General features: G+C 38.7%; 1 non-coding gene across 1 annotated transcript; it reads right to left on the reverse strand.

The window, feature by feature from the left end:
* Window positions 1-7,058: 7,058 nt before the first annotated feature.
* On the reverse strand, window positions 7,059-7,166 carry LOC112781665 (small nucleolar RNA R71). The gene has a single exon (XR_003192429.1). It is a non-coding gene; the product is annotated as a small nucleolar RNA R71 (small nucleolar RNA).
* Window positions 7,167-14,936: the final 7,770 nt, after the last annotated feature.

Consider the following 14,936-nt stretch of genomic DNA (forward strand, 5'->3'; position numbering starts at 1 on the left):
GCCTTTCCTTCAAAAATTCGAAAATCTAGTGTTTGGGGTTTTTGAGATTTTGGTGTTTTGATGTGTTTAGGATCAATCTAGCTCGAGGAATCTATTGGGTTTTGCTTCCAAAACTTTTGGGTAAGGTGTGTTATTCTTAACCCTTGTGAAATTGTGATTATAATGAACCCTAGGTTAATTAGTGATGAGTGGATAATTTATACGCTTTTTGGCACTGTTTTTATTATGTTTTTAGTATATTTTAGTTAGTTTTTATTATATTTTTATTAGTTTTTATTTAAAATTCAATTTTTTGGACTTTACTATGAGTTTGCATATTTTTCTGTGATTTCAGGTATTTTCTGGCTAAAATTGAGGGACCTGAGTAAAAATCTGATTCAGAGGCTGAAAAAGGATTGGAGATGCTGTTGGATTTTGACCTCCCTGCACTCGAAGTAGATTTTCTGGAGCTACAGAAGCCCAATTGGCACGCTCCTAATTGTATTGGAAAGTAGACATCCTGGGCTTTCCAGAAATCTATAATACTCCATACTTTGCCCAAGATTTGATGGCCCAAACTGGCGTTCCAAGTCAGCTTAAGAATTCTGGCGTTTAACACCAGAACTGGCATAAAAGCTGGAGTTAAACGCCCAAACTGGCACAAAAGCTGGCGTTTAACTCCTAGAAAAGTCTCTACACATGAAAGCTTCAATGCTCAGCCTAAGCACACACCAAGTGGGCCCCAGAAGTGGATTTTTACACTAAACACCCTAGCTTACTCATTTTCTGTAACCCTAGGTCACTAGTTTACTATAAAAACTACTTTTAGTAATTCATCTTGTACCTCATGACATTTTACACGTTTCATATTGTATCTTCTACGGCATGAGTCTCTAAACCCCATTGTTGGGGGTGAGGAGCTCTGCTGTTCTTCATGAATTAATGCAATTACTACCGTTTTCCATTCTATCATGCTTGTTTCTATTCTAAGATATTCATTCGCACTTCAACCTGATGAATGTGATGATCCGTGACACTCATCATCATTCTCACCTATGAACGCGTGCCTGACAACCACCTCCGTTTTATCTTAGATTGAATGAATATCTCTTAGCCTCATGATTCAGATCAGAGTCTTCGTGGTATAAGCTAGAATTATTGGCGGCCATTCCTGAGATCCGGAACGTCTAAACCTTGTCTGTTGTATTCTGAGTAGGATCTGGGAAGGGATGGCTGTGATGAGCTTCAAAATCGCGAGTGTTGGGCGTAGTGACAGACGCAAAAGGATCAATGGATCTTATTCCGACATGATCGAGAACCGACAGATGATTAGCCGTGCGGTGACAGCGCATTTGGAACATTTTCAGTGAGAGGACGGGAAGTAGCCATTGACAACGGTGATGCCCAACATAAATCTTGCCATGGAAGGAGCCTTGCGTGCATGAAGAAGAAGACAGTAGGAAAGCAGAGATTCAGAAGACAAAGCATCTTCAAAACCTCAACCTATTCTCCATTACTGCATAACAAGTATTTATTTCATGTTCTTCTACTTTTTACAATTAAATCTGAGAATTATTGATATCCTGACTAAGAGTTACAAGATAACCATAGCTTGTTTCAAGCCGACAATCTCCGTGGGATCGACCCTTACTCACGTAAGGTATTACTTGGACGACCCAGTGCACTTGCTAGTTAGTTGTGCGGAATTGCAAAAGTGTGATTGTGATTTCATGCACCAATTAGCTATGAATTGCGTGTATATATATAGCTTGAAGTTGTGATTATTGGCATTTACTTGGAGCTTTGGAGTTGAATTGGTGGCTTGGATGTGTTTGGAAGCTTGATTGCACTCAAATTGGGTTTTAGTGCATATTGGAAATCAGCCAAGGTAGGGTTTCAATTTTCTCTATGTAATATATAATATTTCTGGACACTTAGGCTTGTGACCCATATGATAGGACTAGATTAAATTGGTTGTTGAATTGTTGTATGATGATGTATGATGATTTGATGATTTGGGTTATTTTGATGAATTGTAATGTTGATGTTGATAATATGGTGTTGAAGATTTATATTGAGATTGATAATGATGATTGTGGTGATATAATGATGATGGGTGATTGTGTTGGGTGAAAAATGTTTTAGTGTGAAATAATTGATAAATTGAGGTTGAGGAATATATAATGTGAATGGAAATTGGTGTAAATGGTGATTTGTGGCAGAAGAGGTAAGTTATGAGGTATATTGGAGCTTGGAGTAGTTTTGGTTTGGTTTTGGTTGGAAATGTTGGTAAGTTGAAAATTTAGTGAACTTTGGTAAAAATGGATTTTTAGTAAATTTTGACGGATCATATCTTGAGCTACAGTTTTTGAAATTGAATGCATTTTATATCAAATGAAAGATAATTTAAAAAGCTTTAAAACGGTATAAATTTTGTGAAAATCTAAATTTTGTAGAGAAAGATATGATCGTTGAAAGTTGGTGTCTGAAATCTGAATTCTGTGAATATTGCGGAATTTGTGATTTCTGGTTTGTGTGCGCACGCACACACGGGGATATGGCTACTGTTGGGAGCGCTAGCACGCTCTGTGTGAACACACAACCAATGAAGTTTTGCAAGCTGTGCGCGCGCACAGCCTTGTGCGCACGCACACGTTGGAAGTGTATTCTATTGAGAGGATTCGCACGTCTTGTGTAAACGAGCAGAATTGGAAAATTTTACTCCTATGCATATGCACACCTCTATGCATATGTACACTTCTTGAAAATCCTCCTCGGCATGCGTACGTGATGAGCGGATAATTTTTACGCTTTTTGACATTGTTTTTAGTATGTTTTTAGTAGGATCTAGTTACTTTTAGGGATGTTTTCATTAGTTTTTATGTTAAATTCACATTTCTGGACTTTACTATGAGTTTGTGTGTTTTTCTGTGATTTCAGGTATTTTCTGGCTGAAATTGAGGGACTTGAGCAGAAATCAGATTCAGAGGTTGAAGAAGGACTGCTGATGTTGTTGGATTCTGACCTCCCTGCACTCAAAGGGGATTTTCTGGAGCTACAGAACTCGAAATGGCATGCTTCCAATTGCGTTGGAAAGTAGACATCCAGGGCTTTCCAGCAATATATAATAGTCCATACTTTGGCCAAGAAGAGATGACGTAAAATGGCGTTCAACACTAGCTTTCTGCCCAAATCTGGCGTCCAGCGCCAGAAAAGGATCCAAAACCAGAGTTGAACGCCCAAACTGGCACAAAAGCTGGCGTTCAACTCCACAAATGACCTCTACACGTGCAACACTCAAAGCTCAGCCCAAGCACACACCAAGTGGGCCCCGGAAGTGGATTTATGCATCAATTACTTACTTCTGTAAACCCTAGTAGCTAGTTTATTATAAATAGGACCTTTTACTATTGTATTAGACATCTTTGGACGCCTGGTTCTTAGATCAGAGGGGCTGGCCATTCGGCCATGCCTGGACCTTCACTTATGTATTTTTAATGGTAGAGTTTCTACACTCCATAGATTAAGGTGTGGAGCTCTGCTGTTCCTCAAAGATTAATGCAAAGTACTACTGTTTCTATTCAATTCATCTTGTTTCGCTTCTAAGATATTCATTCGCACTTCAACCTGAATGTGATGAACGTGACAATCATCATCATTCCCTATGAACGCGTGCCTGACAACCACTTCCGTTCTACGTTAGAATTTAATGAGTATCTCTTAGATCTCTTAATCGGAATCTTCGTGGTGTAAGCTAGAATGATGGCGGCATTCAAGAGAATCCAGAAGGTCTAAACCTTGTCTGTGGTATTCCGAGTAGGATTCAATGATTGAATGACTGTGACGAACTCCAAACTCATGATTGCAGGGCGTTAGTGACAGACGCAAAAGGATAGTAAATCCTATTCCAGCATGATCGAGAACCGACAGATGAATAGCCGTGCCGTGACAGGGTGCGTTGACCATTTTCACTGAGAGGATAAGATGAAGCCATTGACAAGGGTGATGCCTCCAGACGATTAGCCGTGCCGTGACAGGGCATTGGATCATTTTCCCGAGAGATGACCGAAAGTAGCCATTGACAGTGGTGATGTATCACATAAAGCCAGCCATGGAAAGGAGTAAGACTGACTGGATGAAGATAGCAGGAAAGCAGAGGTTCAGAGGAACGAAAGCATCTCCATTCGCTTATCTGAAATTCCTACCAATGATTTACATAAGTACCTCTATCCTATTCTATTATTTATTTTCGAAAACCCATTACTGTTTTATATCCGCCTGACTGAGATTTACAAGGTGACCATAGCTTGCTTCATACCGACAATCTCCGTGGGATTCGACCCTTACTCACGTAAGGTATTACTTGGACGACCCAGTGCACTTGCTGGTTAGTTACACGGAGTTTTGAACCATGGTCTTGGCATCATGTTTTTGGCGCCATTTCCAGGGAAAGAAAGAGCAATGAATTTTACATAATTAAAGTGTAATCACGATTCCGCGTACCAAGTTTTTGGCGCCGTTGCCGGGGATTGTTTGAGTTTTTGGCAAGCTTTTGGTCTGGTAACATCAGTGCCAAGTTTGGATCCGGCAACAACACCAAGTTTTTGGCGCCGTTGCCGGGGATTGTTTGAGTATGGACAATTGACGGTTCATCTTGTTGCTCAGATTAGGTAATTTTCTTTTTTGTTTTCTTTTCAAAAAAATTTTTCAAAAATATTTCAAAAATTTCTCATCTGTTTTTGAAAAAAAATAAAGATGTTTTCAAAAATAAAATAATATATTTAGATTCAAAATTTTTAAGAATAAATTCTAGTGTTTCACGAAGCATGCGAAGCCTGGCTGGCTGTAAAGCCATGTCTAAATTTATTTGGACTGAGGCAGCAATTTGTTATCAAGAGCTAGCTAGTTGTTGTTAATCCACCTGCTGCTGTTCCTGATTTACATGCTAAAGCTTGGCTGGCCATTGGCCATGTCTAGTGTTTTGGACCGGAGCTTTCATTGAAAGCTTGGCTGGCTAGTGAGCCATGTCTAATTCCTGGACTGAAGCTTTAGACTAACAATGCAAGATTCCTGGAATTCATATTAAAAATTTTGGAATCCTTATTTTCCTTTTTCATATAATTTTCGAAAAAATCCAAAAAAAAAATTAGAAAATCATAAAAATCAAAAACATTTTTTGTGTTTCTTGTTTGAGTCTTGAGTCATGTTATAAGTTTGGTGGCACTTGCATATGCATCTTGCATTTTTCGAAAATATCATGCATTCATAGTGTTCTTCATGATCTTCAAGTTGTTCTTGGTAAGTCTTCTTGTTTGATCTTGATGATGTTTTGTTTTGTGTCTTTTCATGTTTATCATATGCATTCTTGAATTCTTAGTGTCTAAGCATTAAAGAATTCTAAGTTTGGTGTCTTGCATGTTTTCTTTGCATTAAAATTTTTTTTCAAAAATATGTTCTTGATGTTCATCATGACATTCAAAGTGTTCTTGGTGTTCATCTTGACATTCATATCATTCATGCATGCATTCATTGTTTTGATTCAAAATTTTCATGCATTGAGTCTTTTTGTTGTTTTTCTCTCTCATCATAAAAATTCAAAAATAAAAAAAAATATCTTTCCCTTTTTCTCTCATCAAATTCGAAAATTTGGATTGACTTTTTCAAAAATTTTTAAAAATCAATTTGTTTCTTATGAGTCAAATCAAATTTTCAATTTGAAAATCTTATCCTTTTCAAAATCTTTTTCAAAAATCAAATCTTTTTTCAAAATTCTTAGTTATTTTTGAAAATTCCAAAAATATTTTTCAAAAATCTTTTTCTTATTTTTATACCAAATTTTCGAAAATAACAATAACAATTAATGTTTTGATTCAAAAATTTCAAGTTTGTTACTTGCTTGTTAAGAAAGATTCAAACTTTAAGTTCTAGAATCATATCTTGTGATTTCTTGTGAATCAAGTCATTAATTGTGATTTTAAAAATCAAATCTTTTTCAAAAACAATTTCAATAATATCTTTTCAAAAATATCTTCTTATCTTTTTCAAAATTTGATTTCAAAATATCTTCTCTAACTTCCTAACTTCTTATCTTTTCAAATTGATTTTCAAATTTGTTTCAACTAACTAACTAACTTTTTGTTTGTTTCTTAACTTTTTCAAAACTACCTAACTAACTCTCTCTCTCTCTCATTTTCGAAAATATCTTCCCCTTTTTCAAAATTTCTTTTTAATTTATTAATTATTTTAATTTTTAAATCTTAATTTTCAAAAATTACTAACATTTTTCAAAAACTATTTTTGAAAATCACTAACTCTTTTTCAAAAATAATTTTCGAAAAATTCTCTCTCTCTCATCTACTTCTATTTTATTTATTCATCTACCAACACTTCTCTTCATCTCACATCACTCACTAAATTCGAATCCCCTCTTCCATCTGTGTTCGAATTTCCTCTTCTTCTTTTCTTCTACTCACACAAGGACCTTTATACTGTGGTAAAGAGGATCCCTATTATTATTATTTTTTCTGTGCCCTCTTCTTTGTCATATGAGCAGGAGCAAGGATAAGAACATTCTTGTTGAAGCGGATCCAGAACCTGAAAGGACTCTGAAGAGAAAATTAAGAGAAGCTAAAATACAACAATCCAGAGATAACCTTTCAGAAATTTTCGAACAGGAAGAGGAGATGGCAGCCGAAAATAATAATAATGCAAGGAGATTGCTTGGTGACTTTACTGCACCTAATTCCAATTTACATGGAAGAAGCATCTCCATTCCTGCCATTGGAGCAAACAACTTTGAGCTGAAACCTCAATTAGTTTCTCTAATGCAGCAGAACTGCAAGTTTCATGGACTTCCATCTGAAGATCCTTTTCAGTTCTTAACTGAATTCTTGCAGATATGTGATACTGTTAAGACTAATGGAGTAGATCCTGAAGTCTACAGGCTAATGCTTTTCCCTTTTGCTGTAAGAGACAGAGCTAGAGTGTGGTTGGACTCTCAACCCAGAGATAGCCTGAACTCTTGGGATAAGCTGGTCACGGCTTTCTTAGCCAAGTTCTTTCCTCCTCAAAAGCTGAGCAAGCTTAGAGTGGATGTTCAGACCTTCAGACAGAAGGAAGGTGAATCCCTCTATGAAGCTTGGGAAAGATACAAGCAGCTGACCAAAAAGTGTCCTTCTGACATGCTTTCAGAATGGACCATCCTGGATATATTCTATGATGGTTTATCTGAGTTATCAAAGATGTCATTGGATACTTCTGCAGGTGGATCCATTCACCTGAAGAAAACGCCTGCAGAAGCTCAAGAACTCATTGACATGGTTGCAAATAACCAGTTCATGTACACTTCTGAAAGGAATCCTGTGAATAATGGTACGCCTATGAAGAAGGGAGTTCTTGAGATTGATACTCTGAATGCCATATTGGCTCAGAACAAAATATTGACTCAGCAAGTCAATATGATTTCTCAGAGTCTGCATGGAATGCAAGCTGCATCCAACAGTACTCAAGAGGCATCTTCTGAAGAAGAAGCTTATGATCCTGAGAACCCTGCAATAGCAGAGGTGAATTACTTAGGTGAACCTTATGGAAACACCTATAACTCATCATGGAGAAATCATCCAAATTTCTCATGGAAGGATCAAAAGCCTCAACAAGGCTTTAATAATGGTGGAAGAAACAGGTTTAACAATAATAAACCTTTTCCATCATTCACTCAGCAACAGACAGAGAACTCTGAACAAAATGCTTCTAATTTAGCAAATCTAGTCTCTGATCTATCCAAGGCCACTGTGAGCTTGATGAATGAAACAAGGTCTTCCATTAGAAATTTGGAAGCACAAGTGGGCCAGCTGAGTAAAAAGATCACTGAAATCCCTCCCAGTACTCTCCCAAGCAATACAGAAGAGAACCCAAAAGGAGAGTGCAAGGCCATTGACATAAGCACCATGGCCGAACCTACAAGGGGAGTGGAGAACGCAAATCCCAAGGAGGAAGACCTCCTGGGACGTCCAGTGATCAATAAGGAGCTTCCCTCTGAGGAACCAAAGGACTCTGAGGCTCATCTAAAGACCATAGAGATTCCATTGAACCTCCTTATGCCCTTCATGAGCTCTGATGAGTATTCCTCTTCTGAAGAGAATGAGGATGTTACTGAAGAGCAAACTGCCAAGTTTCTTGGTGCAATCATGAAGCTGAATGCCAAATTATTTGGCATTGATACTTGGGAAGTTGAACCTCCCTTGTTCATCAATGAACTAAGTGATCTAGATCAACTGACATTGCCTCAGAAGAGACAGGATCCTGGAAAGTTCATAATACCCTGCACCATAGGCACCATGATCTTTAAGGCTCTGTGTGACCTTGGTTCAGGAATAAACCTCATGCCCCTCTCTGTAATGGAGAAACTGGGAATCTATGGGGTGCAAGCTACTAAAATCTCATTAGAGATGGCAGACAGTTCAAGAAAACAGGCTTATGGACAAGTAGAGGACGTGTTAGTAAAGGTTGAAGGCATTTACATCCCTGCTGATTTCATAGTCCTGGATACTGGAAAGGAAGAGGATGAATCCATCATCCTAGGAAGACCTTTCCTGGCCACAGCAAGAGCTGTGATTGATGTTGACAGAGGTGAAATAGTCCTTCAATGGAATGAGAACTCCCTTGTGTTTAAAACTCAAGGATCTCCCTCTGCAACCATGGAGAGGAAGCAGAAAAAGCTTCTCTCAAAGCAGAGTCAACCAGAGCCCCCACAGTCAAACTCTAAGTTTGGTGTTGAACTCCCATATCCAAACTCTAAGTTTGGTGTTGGAGAGTCTCAACAAAGCTCTGCACATCTGTGAGGCTCCATGAGAGCCCACTGTCAAGCTATTGACAATAAAGAAGTGCTTGTTGGGAGGCAACCCAATTTTTATTTATCTAACTATATTTTCCTTAGTTATATGTCTTTGTAGGTTCATGATCATGTGGAGTCACAAAATAAATATAAAAATTGAAAACGGAATCAAAAACAGCAGAAGAAAAATCACACCCTGGAGGAGCATCTGTCTGGCGTTCAGCGCCAGAACAGAGCATGGTGCTGGCGCTGAACGCCCAAAATGGGCAGCTTCTGGGCGCTGAACGCCAGAACAGGCATGGTTCTGGCGTTCAACGCCAGAAATGGCACACAAATGGGCGTTGAACGCCCAAAATGGCCACCAACCTGGCGCTGAACGCCCAGAGTTGTGTGCAAAGGCATTTTTACATGCCTAATGGGTGCAGGGATGTAAATCCTTGAACACCTCAGGATCTGTGGACCCCACAGGATCCACTCAGGATCTGTGAACCCCACAGGATCCACTCAGGATCTGTGGACCCCACAGGATCTACTCAGGATCTGTGGACCCCACAGGATCTCCACCTACCTCCACTCACTTCTTCTCACCACTCTCTTTCACACAACCCCATAAACACTCTTCCCCAAAAACCCTTCACCAATCACCTCAAACTCTCTTCCCCATCACCTCTTCACCACTCACATCCATCCACTCTTCCCCATAAACCTACCTCATAAACTCCACCTACCTTCAAAATTCAAAACCAATTTCCCACACAAACCCACCCATATGGCCGAACCTTAACCCTCCCTCCCTTCCCTATATAAAGCCCTCCATTCTTCATCAAATTCACACAACATATCCCTCTACACCCTTCTTGGCCGAAAACACTTCCCACTCTCCCTCTCCTCCATTTCTTCTTCTTCTTCATCTATTCTTTCTTTTATTGCTCGAGGGCGAGCAATATTCTAAGTTTGGTGTGGTAAAAGCATAAGCTTTTTGTTTTTCCATTACCATTGATGGCACCTAAGACCGGAGAATCCTCTAGAAAGGGGAAAGGAAAGACAAAAGCTTCCACATCCGAGTCATGGGAGATGGAAAGGTTCATCTCCAAAGCCCATCAAGACCACTTCTATGATTTTGTGGCCAAGAAGAAGGTGATCCCTGAGGTCCCTTTCAAACTCAAAAGAAATGAGTATCCGGAGATCCGACATGAAATTCAAAGAAGAGGTTGGGAAGTTCTAACAAATCCCATCCAACAAGTCGGCATCCTAATGGTTCAAGAGTTCTATGCTAATGCATGGATCACCAAGAACCATGATCAAAGTAAGAACCCGGATCCAAAGAACTATGTTACAATGGTTCGGGGGAAATACTTAGATTTTAGTCCGGAGAATGTGAGGTTGGCGTTTAACTTGCCCATGATGTAAGGAGATGAACGCCCCTACACTAGAAGGGTCAACTTTAATCAAAGGTTGGACCAAGTCCTTATGGACATATGTGTAGAAGGAGCTCAATGGAAGATTGACTCCAAAGGCAAGCCGGTTCAACTAAGAAGATTGGACCTCAAGCTTGTGGCTAGAGGATGGTTGGAGTTCATTCAATGCTCAATCATTCCCACTAGCAACCGGTCTGAAGTTACTATAGACCGGGCCATCATGATCCATAGCATCATAATTGGAGAAGAGGTGGAAGTTCATGAGATTATACCTCAAGAACTCTACAAGGTGGCTGACAAGTCCTCCACTATGGCAAGGTTAGCCTTTCCTCACCTCATCTGCCACTATGCAATTCGGCTGGGATTGACATAGAGGGAGATATCCTCATTAAAGAGGACAAGCCCATCACTAAGAAGAAGATGGAGCAAGCAAGAGAGCCCATTCATGAAGCTCAAGAGGCGTAAGAAGCTCATTACCATGAGATCCCGGAGATGCCTCAAATGCACTTTCCTCCACAAAATTATTGGGAGCAAATCAACACCTCCCTAGGAGAATTGAGTTCCAATATGGGACAACTAAGGGTGGAACATAAAGAGCACTCCATCATGCATCATGAAATAAGAGAAGATCAAAAAGCAATGAGGGAGGAGCAACAAAGACAAGGAAGAGACATAGAAGAGCTCAAGGACATCATTGGTTCCTCAAGAAGGAAACGCCACCATCATTAAGGTGGATTCATTCCTTGTTCTTGCTTTCTCTGTTTTTTTCGTTTTCTATGTTATGTGCTTATCTATGTTTGTGTCTTCATTACATGATCATTAGTAGTAGTAACTATGTCTTAAAGTTATGAATGTCCTATGAATCCATCACCTCTCTTAAATGAAAAATGTTTTAAATCAAAAGAACAAGAAGTACATGAGTTTCGAATTTATCCTTGAACTTAGTTTAATTATATTGATGTGGTGAAAATGCTTCTTGTTTTCTGAATGTATGCTTGAACAGTGCATATGTCTTTTGAAGTTGTTGTTTAAGAATGTTAAATATGTTGGCTCTTGAAAGAATGATGACTAGGAGACATGTTATTTGATAATCTGAAAAATCATAAAAATGATTCTTGAAGTAAGAAAAAGAAGCAAAGAACAAAGCTTGCAGAAAAAAAAATAGGCAAAAAAAAAATAGAAAAAAAAAAATAGAAAAAAAAATAGAAAGAAAAAGCAAGCAGAAAAAGCCAATAACCCTTAAAACCAAAAGGCAAGGGCAAATAAAAAGGATCCCAAGGCTTTGAGCATCAGTGGATAGGAGGGCCTAAAGGAATAAAATCCTGGTCTAAGCGGTTAAACCAAGCTGTCCCTAACCATGTGCTTGTGGCATGTAGGTGTCAAGTGAAAACTTGAGACTGAGCGGTTAAAGTCAAGGTCCAAAGCAAAAAAAGAGTGTGCTTAAGAACCCTGGACACCTCTAATTGGGGACTTTAGCAAAGCTAAGTCACAATCTAAAAAGGTTCACCCAATTATGTGTCTGTGGCATTTATGTATCCGGTGGTAATACTGGAAAACAAAGTGCTTAGGGCCACGGCCAAGACTCATAAAGAAGCTGTGTTCAAGAATCATCATACTGAACTAGGAGAATCAATAACACCATCTGAACTCTGAGTTCCTATAGATGCCAATCATTCTGAACCTCAATGGATAGAGTGAGATGCCAAAACTATTCAAGAGGCAAAAAGCTATAAGTCCCGCTCATATGATTGAAGCTATGTTTCATTGATAGTTTGGAATTTATAGTATATTCTCTTATTTTTATCCTATTTGATTTTCAGTTGCTTGGGGACAAGCAACAATTTAAGTTTGGTGTTGTGATGAGCGGATAATTTATACGCTTTTTGACATTGTTTTTAGTATGTTTTTAGTAGGATCTAGTTACTTTTAGGGATGTTTTCATTAGTTTTTATGTTAAATTCACATTTCTGGACTTTACTATGAGTTTGTGTATTTTTCTGTGATTTCAGGTATTTTCTGGCTGAAATTGAGGGACTTGAGCAGAAATCAGATTCAGAGGTTGAAGAAGGACTGCTGATGCTGTTGGATTCTGACCTCCCTGCACTCAAAGGGGATTTTCTGGAGCTACAGAACTCAAAATGGCATGCTTCCAATTGCGTTGGAAAGTAGACATCCAGGGCTTTCCAACAATATATAATAGTCCATACTGTGGCCAAGAATAGACGACGTAAACTGGCGTTCAACGCCAGCTTTCTGCCCAAATCTGGCGTCCAGCGCCAGAAAAGGATCCAAAACCAAAGTTGAACGCCCAAACTGGCACAAAAGCTGGCGTTCAACTCCACAAATGACCTCTACACGTGCAACACTCAAAGCTCAGCCCAAGCACACACCAAGTGGGCCCCGGAAGTGGATTTATGCATCAATTACTTACTTTTGTAAACCCTAGTAGCTAGTTTATTATAAATAGGACCTTTTACTATTGTATTAGACATCTTTGGACGCCTGGTTCTTAGATCAGAGGGGCTGGCCATTCGGCCATGCCTGGACCTTCACTTATGTATTTTTAATAGTAGAGTTTCTACACTCCATAGATTAAGGTGTGGAGCTCTGCTGTTCCTCAAAGATTAATGCAAAGTACTACTGTTTCTATTCAATTCATCTTGTTTCGCTTCTAAGATATTCATTCGCACTTCAACCTGAATGTGATGAATGTGACAATCATCATCATTCCCTATGAATGCGTGCCTGACAACCACTTCCGTTCTACATTAGAATTGAATGAGTATCTCTTAGATCTCTTAATCGGAATCTTCGTGGTGTAAGCTAGAATGATGGCGGCATTCAAGAGAATCCGGAAGGTCTAAACCTTGTCTGTGGTATTCCGAGTAGGATTCAATGATTGAATGACTGTGACGAGCTCCAAACTCGCGATTCCAGGGCGTTAGTGACAGACGCAAAAGGATAGTAAATCCTATTCCAGCATGATCGAGAACCGACAGATGAATAGCCGTGCCGTGACAGGGTGCGTTGACCATTTTCACTGAGAGGATAAGATGAAGCCATTGAAAAGGGTGATGCCTCCAGACGATTAGCCGTGCCGTGACAGAGCATTGGATCATTTTCCCGAGAGATGACCGAAAGTAGCCATTGACAATGGTGATGTATCACATAAAGCCAGCCATGGAAAGGAGTAAGACTGACTGGATGAAGATAGCAGGAAAGCAGAGGTTCAGAGGAACGAAAGCATCTCCATTCGTTTATCTGAAATTCCTACCAATGATTTACATAAGTACCTCTATCCCTATTCTATTATTTATTTTCGAAAACCCATTACTGTTTTATATCCGCCTGACTGAGATTTACAAGGTGACCATAGCTTGCTTCATACCGACAATCTCCGTGGGATTCGACCCTTACTCACGTAAGGTATTAATTGGACGACCCAGTGCACTTGCTGGTTAGTTACACGGAGTTGTGAACCATGGTCTTGGCATCATGTTTTTGGCGCCATATTCTGTTATTTTTCAGAGGCAGATCGCAACCCACCTCGGTGAGTTGCTTTGGTGGTGACAGAGCGGAGAATCTCTATCTTGTTTTGAAGTATTTTTTATTATTTTATTTAGATCTCTCACTTTTATATTTATTCTTGCCTAGAGGCTTACATTGAGAGGAAGTTTGTATAAACTATTTTATCTGTCTAAACTCTGTATGTCTGTATGTAACTAGCCGGCTTAACCTCCATAAGCGGTTGCTAGAACTCTATATTATTATCTTTTGATATATGTATATACATATACCTTGATATCTGTACGTATATCTTGTGCCTCGTTTAGTGTAGCTTCGTGATTACGTTTTGCGCTTTTCAAACTCTGTTTTTGAGCGTTATTTTTCATCGGGCTTCTAGAATATATTATTTCCTTTTATATAAATATGTATATGCTTTAGAATTGTCGTAACCTTTAATTAACCTTTGCTTTACGACCCGAGGTATAGCTTAGGGAAATTAGGGTGTTACAGTTAAGGTTTCAGAGATGTTAGTCGTCCGAATCAATACTTTTCACTTTCTATTATAATTATGCAACGATTCTTTTATGGCAAATCAGTTGTAATTAAACCCCATTTTCTTGGTTATTCAATTTCTCTTTAACCTAAGTAAACGCTAATCCCTTAGTCACTTAATCAAGAAAAGAGTTAAAGAACACCCACTGATTTATAAAGCCACGTAATTCATAAGAGTTTAATCTAGTTGATTTTATGTCACTTATAAATCCAATTTCAAAACCTACAAATTATGAGAATCGGTTTTCAAGCTTAATTCAATTAAAAACTTTCCCAAGAGATTAAGAAAATTCAAATTAGAGAAGAATTGTTTCTCAACATATTCAAACCCTTTGAGACGAAGAACAAAAACCATTTCTTAAAGAAGAATCAATTGCATCAATTAGAAATAGAAAAGTTATTGCATTAATCCATAGAACTAACAGAGCTCCTAACCTTAACCAAGGAAAAATTAGAAACTCATGCTTGTTCTTGAAATCCTTAAGAAAATAAAACTCAAAAGTGTCGAAGAAGAGAAGAGGTCAGAACTCTCTTCCCTTATATATTAACCCTAAAAGATAGAGAAAGCAATATTCAAACTTCTGAATCAAATTTAAAATAAAAACAGAATCAAATCTTTTCCTAATTATTTTCCACCTAGAAGATCT

Source organism: Arachis hypogaea, chromosome 19 (genome assembly GCF_003086295.3).
Source record: "Arachis hypogaea cultivar Tifrunner chromosome 19, arahy.Tifrunner.gnm2.J5K5, whole genome shotgun sequence".
Classification (NCBI taxonomy): Eukaryota; Viridiplantae; Streptophyta; class Magnoliopsida; order Fabales; family Fabaceae; genus Arachis; species Arachis hypogaea.